Genomic DNA, 9,390 nt, shown 5'->3' on the forward strand with positions numbered 1-9,390 from the left:
CTGAGGGAGTGTCTGGAGGGCAGGATATGTGACGTGCTGGTATCCCGGGGTGGTGGTGGGGTAGTGGTGGCACACGGCAGTGAGGGGGTCCACGTCTCGCCCGCATGAAGTGCACACGAGCTGCCGTGGACGTGTCACAGTCCAGTCCTTTTGGTCTGGTCGCAACTGCTGACTGTCCAGTCCCACTGCTCCCGGGGGCTTCCTGGCTGCAGACCCAGAGGGCCGCCCCCCTCTCCTTGAGTCTGCCCCGCGGCTGAGGCACCTGAGAGGGGTGCATGGGCAGGCTCCTGCCGCCAGACGCAACGACGGGTGACCTGTGATGGGTTTCTTCCCAGAGTTCCAAGGGTCGGAGTAGACCAGAGGAGTCCCTTTCTCTGGGGTTCCCTCCCCGTGTCTGCTGTGGCCTCTGCTCTGGAGGCAGAGTCGAGGGCGAGGAGAGTGGGCCAGAGTTGACTGCCTGGCTCCCTCCTTGGCAACCCCCAGGTCCCCTTCCCAGAATCCTTTGTGCAGGAAGAAAGGGTCTGAAACTCCTGCTGCTCTGCCTGGGCACCCAGGACAGGACACTGCATGGTCAAAGGGCGGGAGAGAGGAATCCGGAGAAATATGCTGTCAGCAGAACTGCGTGGATAAGAGGACTTTTGACCCACTGTGTAATCCAAGTTTGCATGTTAGATATCAAGTATGACCTCATTGCTCCCCCTCCCCCCACTATTGTCTGTCTGCATCAAACCTTAATCTCAGTCTCTTCTGAGGCAACACAGAGGCCTCAGGCCAACAGAGATGAAGGGCATGTACTCACGGAGGCCAACAAGAAAGGCACATTCATACTTTTACACGGGTCACCCTTTTAGGCTTGACAAGTTGCAAAGGCTGGGGCAGGAACCAAAGAGAGCAGAAGCAGGCCAAGTGCGGAGGCAACCGTAGGGAAGGGCTGAGTGGGGGGGCATACTTCACTGCCTCCCTTTGGTGCTAGGGGACGGGCAGTCCAGTGGGGGACTCCTCACATGTCCCACAGTCACACAGGGAAAGGATCTCACTGGACAGGGATGATGTCCAGAGGCCCCTCCTATCAGTGCTCGAGTGTGGGTTGATTTCCACGCGAATGCCCTTAACCCGCTTCGAGGGGTGCCCAGCACACAGTCAGCATGTGATAAACACAAGCTCTCCTGATCAGCTTTGCACCCCACGAGATCTAGGGCCCTAGGCCAACAGAGACACGCAGAGACGCAGCCAACCCGATGGGTGCATCCTTGTACTTGAAGACCTCAACGTTGTGGGCCGCCATTCCGACCCACAACAACCCCACTGACTGGGTAGATTGCTCCCGTGAGGGTTGTAGGCTGCGATCTTGCACAGGAGCCAGCGAAGAACGTAACCTTCACATCGGAAGTGCTCCTGCGCAAAGACCTAGTATCTGTCCCCCACCGCACCCCACCTCCACGCATGTCTCACATGGAGCGCCGTCTGGCGGCACTTGTCGGTGCGGATGAGCATGGGACTAACATCGACCGGGAATGCGCGGCATAGCAGGCGCCCTTCTCCCACCCAACACGGGCGTGAACCCATTGAAGCCCATCCGACAGCTTCATTCGGCCATATTTGCCCCACGGGCACAGGAGTGGCTCAGTGGTAGCGCTCTCACCTCCCGTGCGGGAGACCTGGGTTCAAATCCTGGGCAGTGCCTCTCAAGTGCAGCCACCCCCTGTCTATCCGTGGAGGCCTGAGTGTTGCCAAGAGGCTGGACGGGTTGCAGTGGAGCTTAGGGACCAGGAAGAAAAGCCTGGTGGGTCACTCCCCCAAATTGGCCAATGAAAACTCGCCAAGTGCGACTGGCTCAGACTTTAGCCCACACCTGCGGAGAGCTTTTAGAAAGAGCTCTGCGAGGCCAGCGGGCTTTGGCCGGGGCCCCAGGTGTGCTCGGGCCCCAGGAAGACAGAGCTCTACATCCGCCTTGCTGTGCTGACGTCACTCAGAAATAACCCGCAAGCAGCGTGCACACCATGCACACCAGCTTCCTCCCGGGCTCCTCCCACAGCCGCTTCCAGGGGCCTGCGGTGGCACTCCCCTCAAACAGGCAGGTGCTACCAACATCGCCACCACCAGCCTCTCCGGTTTGTGAGTTGGGAAGTGGACGGGGGGATTGGGCGACTTGCCTGCGGCCCCCCAGGTTAGAAAGGCCTAGAGTGAGGAGGTGAGCCCAATTAACTGTGGTGGCTCCAGCGCCCTGCAAGCGAGAGCCGCCCACCGCCCCAGGCCTGTGTGTGGAGACTGATGGGGGCCCTGTGGTCCCAGCCGTCCACACACCCGGCCTTGCTGGTTTCTACTCAGGGCCAGTGGCTTCCGCTTCCTCAGTCGGCCTCCTGTCCCCCATCCTCTCCCTGCACACCATCCCTTTGACTGATCTATGGACAGAGCCTTTCCACCTTAATTGTGCGAAGAGAAAGTCAGGACCTTTCAGAAATAGCTCTCAGCAGGAAACTAGGGAAAAAGGACACATATTCCAATATATATATATATAAAAGAAAGTAGGGACAAATGTGGAAACCCCCGATCTCAGATACTCAACAGTAGCAGATGCTGACTGAGAACCCCTCCTCGTGTGACCAGGCCCTGAGCCCAGAACTGGGAGGGGGGGGGAGGGGGCTTGGGGAGAGCTGATAGTGGCCCCAATGTACGTCAGGCTTTCGGTTGGTCCTGGGGGTGATGTCAACGCTGCTTGATTCTCCCCTTGTCTCAGGCTAGACCAGGCCAGTTAGATCTGGCCAGTGGAGCTGTAACAGGCTGGCTCTGCAGCCAGACAGGGGCCTCCTTTCCTCAGCGCCCTCCTAGTGCTCTGCCCTGGCATTTTCGGTCTCTTCAGCTCTGCTGCAGCCCCGGTGGTCCCTGCCCCGCTCCTGCCACCAGCACCTCCCACTTGCATCCAGTAGATCCAGGTACATAGCGACCCTATAGGCAGAGTATAACTGCTTAAATCTTTATTGGCGCATTTTCCCTCCCGAGGATTTGAACCACCGGTTTCGTGGTTAGCAGCCCATTGCTTAGTCTGCTGTGCCACCAGAGTTCCAGGTTTTCTTGGCTGGGTGATCTTCATTCATGGGGAAGAGTATGCATGGAGGTCCACTGGCCACATGTCTAAATATTTCTAACGTTACAAACCAGACTAACAAACGGTTAGTTATATACCTTCTATCCTTCAACCTTGACAAGTTTACCTTCAAAATGATAAAACAGAAAAATCTGTGCAAAGCTTAAGGTTCTATAAAATTGAACACCTGCAGAAAACGGAAGACGACAGAAATGTGCGGCTATAAAGCCCCCCGTTCGGGTCTCTGACAATACAAGGGCATGCAGGAGAGACGGGGGCTTCTGCGTATCCCAAGGGTGTGGCTTTTACCTCCTCTCTGCTAGACAGCAGGGTTTCTAAGAGTTCCCCCATCAGCTCACGGGTGACCTAAGACAAGGTTCTGTCTTGGAAATAAATGGGTATTGTGGCTTTCGCCTGGTGACGCAGATGATCATTTGATACATAAGAAAGCCGTAAAGCTTCTGAAAGAATTATATCAGCGTCAGTTGAAAGGGGTAGAGATCATTCCCAATTGATCTCCTTTCTTGTGGGAAGGAGAAGGCTGAGGAATCGCTCAGCTGCAAAACGCTGTGCATTCTTCAGCAATAGGAAGGAAGCCGGCCAGCAGGGAGACGGGAGGCTGGTGGGCGAGTCCAAGCGGAAGCCGACCACGGTGGGTGAAGCGCCTGGTGACATGGGGTCTGGCTTGACTTCAGAAGCGCTCCTCACAGTTTCCTCCTCTTTTAAGAAACATTTGCTTGTTTGTTATTGAGAATGTCAATTCTGCAAGTCCTCCCTGTGACACACGCGTGTGGTTGACTGCATCCTTGGAGGCTGGGGCCGTTCTCCCCCCATTGTGGTGCGTCTTCCTCAGTCAGGAACATAAATTCCCTACCCCCTAAGCCCCCTCGCTCCTCTTTTGGGTTGTTGTTGTTGCCCTGCTTAACTCACAGAGAGAGCACAGTGTTCAGGGCAGACATTCTTTGCTCCTGAGCTGAGCTCTTTGGCTCTAACTTCAGGGGATGTTTTTGTTTTAAGGTGAAAGGTTTAACGATGATTTCCGTGTTAGGATGATCCCCGTGTTAGGAATTGACCGGAGATGTCTGTTACAGATGCCCCCTGACTGGGTGTTTGCTGTTTGTGGGGTGTGTGCAAAGAAGATAAGTTGTGTCCTTAGTTCACAGATGGTCAGATTAGGAGAAACCAACCGCAGGGAGCTTCATCTGTTCCAGGCCTTGAGTTAGATGTCAAGATCCTGAATAGTGGAGTCTAAGCCTCATGACTTAATGGGATGAGACTTTGGGGGACCTTAGAAGAGTGACCCTTTTTGGCAGGTGGGAAGAATGTGACATATTGGGTGCTGCAGGGCAGACTGTGATGCTAGCCTTCAAAGAGACCCCAATGCACAGCTGGATGCCTGATGTGCTGGGCTGCTGACTAAAGGGTCGTTGGTTCAAACCCACCAGACACCAGAGAGAGGGAGAAAGAGGTGGTGGGTAGTCTGCTTGTCTAAAGATCAAAGCTTTGGAAACCCCATGGGGCAGTTAAGCGCTATCCTACAGGGTCACCCTGAGTTGGAATCGGCTCCATAGCCATGAACTCCATATCCGGGTGCTCATGACCTTGTGTTGTTCACCCCCCCCAGAATCTCCGGGACTCAATCTCATTGGTGGCCATGATCTGCCAAGAGAACAAACAGATCTGTCCTGGGAGCAGTACAGCCAGCATGCGCCTCAGAGGCCAGGAAGGGGAGACTTCATCTCACAAGCTTTGGACATGGTATCTGGAGAGACCAGTCCCTGCAGATGGGACATCATGCTTAGTAAAGTGACCAGAGGCAGGGGAAAAGGAAGGCTCTCAGGAGATGGACCGACGCCGTGGCTGCAACAATGGGCTCAAACCTAAGAGCGGTGGTGAGGATGGCACAGGACCGGGCGGTGTTTCATTCTCTTGTACACAAGGTCACTATGGGCCGGAGCTGACGGCATGGCACCCACCAACACCCAACCAATGAGCTGCATGGCTTTTGAGGCTAAGTTGCAAGAAGCCTTTTCCTTCCATCTGTCTTTTTAAAGATGTTCACTTGGAGTTAAGAACAGCCATTGGGTCAGACATCTGATGTCTCCGAGACTGCCGTCCTCTGAGCAGTCCAGCTGGTCACGTGGGAAGGCCATATAGAGAAACCAGTATATTGAACCAGACTTCATTTGCTCCAACCATGCCAGCGGAGGGAGCAGATGTGCCATTGAAGATGCTTCCATCGTGGCTGTCCAGTCTAGGGGAGCCTGCCGTTGATGCCAGTCCCTTCTGGCGCGTGAGTGCAACCACACAGAAGAGCCCCCCCCACCCACATGACTGAGCCCAGTCAGCCCGCACCACTGCGCTGTCATTCACTACGGCAAGTTTTGAGGTTAGAAAACGAAAGCAGTGTAAGATTTGCATTTATTTTCGTAGAATTCATGGATGAAAGTAAATTGTGGAAGATCACTATGGCAGTTACGGAATTTCACGTCAACTTGAAGATATATTAAAGTGTATGGGTGGAATCCAGTCGATCAGTCAGGTCACAGCCTGATGGTGACTCCTTGTGGGCGTGGCCTTCTCATAAGGAGGGGCCTGGGAACCTCCCCCTCTCTCTCTGCCTTCACCTTCCAGCTGGCTGACCCTGGTTGCTGTCAGAGCCCTGCAGATGCGTCCACTGCCATTGGATCCACACGACTTTGCACCTGTGATCTTGCACCATTGTATGTGGCTGTGTGAGTCTGAAGAGGGACTTATGGACTAGTATCGGACTTACGGACTTGAGTTGGGCTGGACTGGGATGTTTTCTCGATACATAATTACTTCTTGATACAAAGCTCTTTCTTTTTTTTTTTTGATTATTGAGCAATTTTTTTTCTTTTTTAACATTTTATTAGGGGCTCACACAACTGTTATCACAAAGCTCTTTCTTACACATATATGAGTGTCACTGGATATGTTTCTCTCATCGACCCAGCCTAACACGATAACAATGTAAATTATTTTCATTTTTCAGAAGTTATTTTTCTTTAACAGACTCAAAACTATATATTAAGGAGACGAGGCAGTGTTTCTTTCTGTTGTACAGTCACTATGAAATTGAAAGGCAAATATAACTCAGAAAGCCAATGAATTCTATCTAATGGGTAGCAAACTTAAAAAAAATCATTTTATTGAAAGTTCTTACAATGCTTATTACGATCCATACATCAATTGAGTCAGACATATTTGTACATTTGTTGCTATAATTCTTTTCTAGACAGCGACTTTCTATTGAACCCTTGGTATCAGCTCCTCTCCCCCCCCCAACCTCCCCCCCACCCTCGTGACCCCTTGATAGATTATGAATTATTATTTCCATGTCTCACACCGACCACTGTTTCCCTTCCCCCATGGTTTCAGTTGTTCTTTCCCCTGGAGGGATGTATGTGGTTATGTGTCAGTCAATTTCCCTTTCTTCCCCTCCTCCCCACCGTCACCCTTCCCATCTCTCTCCCCCCATTCCTGCTCCTGGGTTGAGTGTGTCCCAAGCTCGTATCTCTTATCTACGGCCGTGTACATGCTCCAGTCTAGTCTGAAGTGAGAGGCATCACTGGGGTCACGGTGGTGGGGGGGGTAAGGAAGCCTCAAGGAACTAGAGGAATATTGTGTTTCATCGGTGCTGTACTGTACCCTGGTAGATTCATCCCTTCCCTGTGACCCCTCTGTGGGGGATGTTCCGTTGTCTGCAGATGGGCTTTGGGTCTCTATCCCTCTCGTTCTTAACCATATGATTTTGTTTGTTTGATTGGTAAGGGTCTTCTGATGCCTGTTACCTGGTCCCGATAACACCTCATGCTTGCACAGGCTGGTGTGCTTCTTCCATGTGGGCTTGCTGTTCTGCTGGATGGCCGCTCCTTTTACGTCAAGCCTTTAAGACCCCAGGCGCTATATCTTTTAATAGCTGGGCACCATCTGCCTTCTTCAGCACATTTGCTTATGCACCCATTTTGTCTTCAGCGATTGTGTAGGAGGGTGAGCATCTCCGACTGCCAATTTGTTAGAACAAATTGCCCTTGTATTGAGGGAGGGTATGAGCAGAGGCCCAAAGTCCATCTACTACCTCAGTGCATTGCCATATAAATATATGTACATAGACCAATACTTCTATTTTTATGGATTAATGTAATTACATACGGACATGCCTATGCTCATGCCTCTATCCATAGATTTGCTTCCTAGATCATTCCTGTTTCCTTTTACCTTCCCTCCGCCCCACTATCATGCTTGCTCTACTTCGGCCTCATAGTACTTCCTTTCAGTTAGATTGCTGTTGGGTAGCAAACTTTTAAACCAAGTATTTTTATTTATTTATTCATTTATTTTACAGGGGAGAGCTCGAACGCAGTCCCCCACTACCACAAATTATGCAGTCGAGTTTCCCGCATTTGGGGAAATCGCAGGGGTCAGCACACCCGCAGTGCGATGGGTGAGCCTCGCCCTGGGAAACCCACCTTCCTGATCATGGTGTCTCCCCTGCCAGGTAAGTTAAACCAAGTATTTTTAAAAGCTAGATTTTTCATCGACGTTTTGAAAATTTCATGAAAATTTTATACGTACAAGATGATTCACAATCCCAGTCTCTAGTTGCTACAATATAGAATCTGCACCATGCTGACTGCATACATGCAAATTGAGGACGGTGAATTATTTATATTAAAAAATGTTCCTCGGCTGCCATGTATAGCAGTAGTAAGTGTTGTGCTGATTCGTGAGCATCTCAAACCACAAAGAGAAGCAAGAATATGCTTGCCTGCTACCACTGGGCAATCCTACTTCTACTGCATTCTTAGGGACCCTGGTGGAACAATGATTAAGTACTCAACTGCTAACCTAGAGGTTGGGAGTTCAAGTCCCCCAGCGGCTCTGCCGGAAGCCCTGCCAATTTGCTGCCATAAAGATAACAGTTTAAGAAACCCTGTGGGGCAGTTCTGGTCTGTCTCATAGGATTGCTGTCTGAGTCAGAATTGATCGGATGGCCAACCATGACCCTGCCTCTGGCCGAGAAGAATCTGACACTCTCATCCTTCTTTGCTCTTACCTAAGTGCTCCCACAGAGCCCTGGTGGCGCAGTGGTGTACACACAGGCCTGCAAACCGCAAGTTCAGCAGTTTGAAACTACTGACTGCTCCACGGGAGAATATCTAATCCCGTAAAGCGTTCCAATCTTGGGAATCTCTGGGGTCCTTCCACCCTGCCCTACTGGGTCTCTGTGAGTCTATGTGTGTGCCAAGTGCTTCCCCCACTCAGCCCTTCCTATACCCCAGAGCGATCAGGGGCCCATCTCTGATGTCAGCAGCAGCATAATCCACTTAGAAAAGTCTCCCTTTGAGTGAAGGACACGCCACTGTGAAAAAGCAGCGTCCTGGGGTCTGAATGGTGTTAGTCATGAGAGTGGATGATCAGGGTGACGGCTCAAACTGTGTCACACTGAAAGCTGGGTCCCAGGTGGCTGAGGATCCCCTACCCTTTAAACCATGAGTGTATGTCCAAGTGTGTCTCTCGGGGTGTGGGACCCAGAGCCCCACAGAGGAAAGGGAGGGAGGTGTTGCTCCCAGCCACGCACAGGCTAGCCTCTCCCGCCTCTCCCACCTCTCCCGCCTCTCCCTCAGAGGTCACGGGGATGCTGCCCTTGGCAGGTGCTCTGACTTAGGGCTTGGGTTTGAAGCCTAGTTCATACTCAGCAATCAGGCAGGCACGTTAGTTGGGACATTTTCAGCTGCATGTGACAGAATATCAATTTCAATAGGCTGAAGCGAAAGGGGACAACCCACTGGCTCACCCAACTGGAACCCCAGGGGCAGAGATCCCATTTGTGTCCAGGGTGAGGTCAGGAGCCTTGTGATCCCCAGTCCCCAGGCTCAGGACTCCTACAGCGGGGGATGGGGTAGAGGGAGGAGGAGGGAGGATGCTTCTCTTGAGGAAGGGAGGCAGGCAGACAACAACATGCCCTCCACACCTGGTTTTAACCTTTTGTGAAATTCAGCTTCGTAATCTATTGTGTTGGGCACCTGGGCCAGGTTTCTCAAGCAGCCCAGGTGGAGGCCACTCTCTCCCGGAAGGCTGCCTGCTGCCTGAAGCAGATTCCTCACCCACTCCTGCGTCAAGGCCTCCAACCCCTCCTCAAGCCCACGGATTTGAGGCTTATCACCAGCAGGGCAGAAACAATGGACAGGCCTGGAGCCCAGTGGGTGTAGAAAGCTTTTGGACTGCAACTGGATGTTTCCTCAAGCCCATCTGAACACAGGAGGAGCCTGGGGGCGTTG

General features: G+C 52.1%; 1 non-coding gene across 1 annotated transcript; it reads right to left on the minus strand.

The window, feature by feature from the left end:
• Nucleotides 1-7,451: 7,451 nt before the first annotated feature.
• On the minus strand, nucleotides 7,452-7,615 carry LOC115867946. Its single transcript, XR_004045342.1, has one exon. It is a non-coding gene; the product is annotated as a U1 spliceosomal RNA (small nuclear RNA).
• Nucleotides 7,616-9,390: the final 1,775 nt, after the last annotated feature.

Source organism: Echinops telfairi, unplaced genomic scaffold (genome assembly GCF_000313985.2).
Source record: "Echinops telfairi isolate 266 unplaced genomic scaffold, ASM31398v2 ScPeMD7_7475;HRSCAF=8513, whole genome shotgun sequence".
Classification (NCBI taxonomy): Eukaryota; Metazoa; Chordata; class Mammalia; order Afrosoricida; family Tenrecidae; genus Echinops; species Echinops telfairi.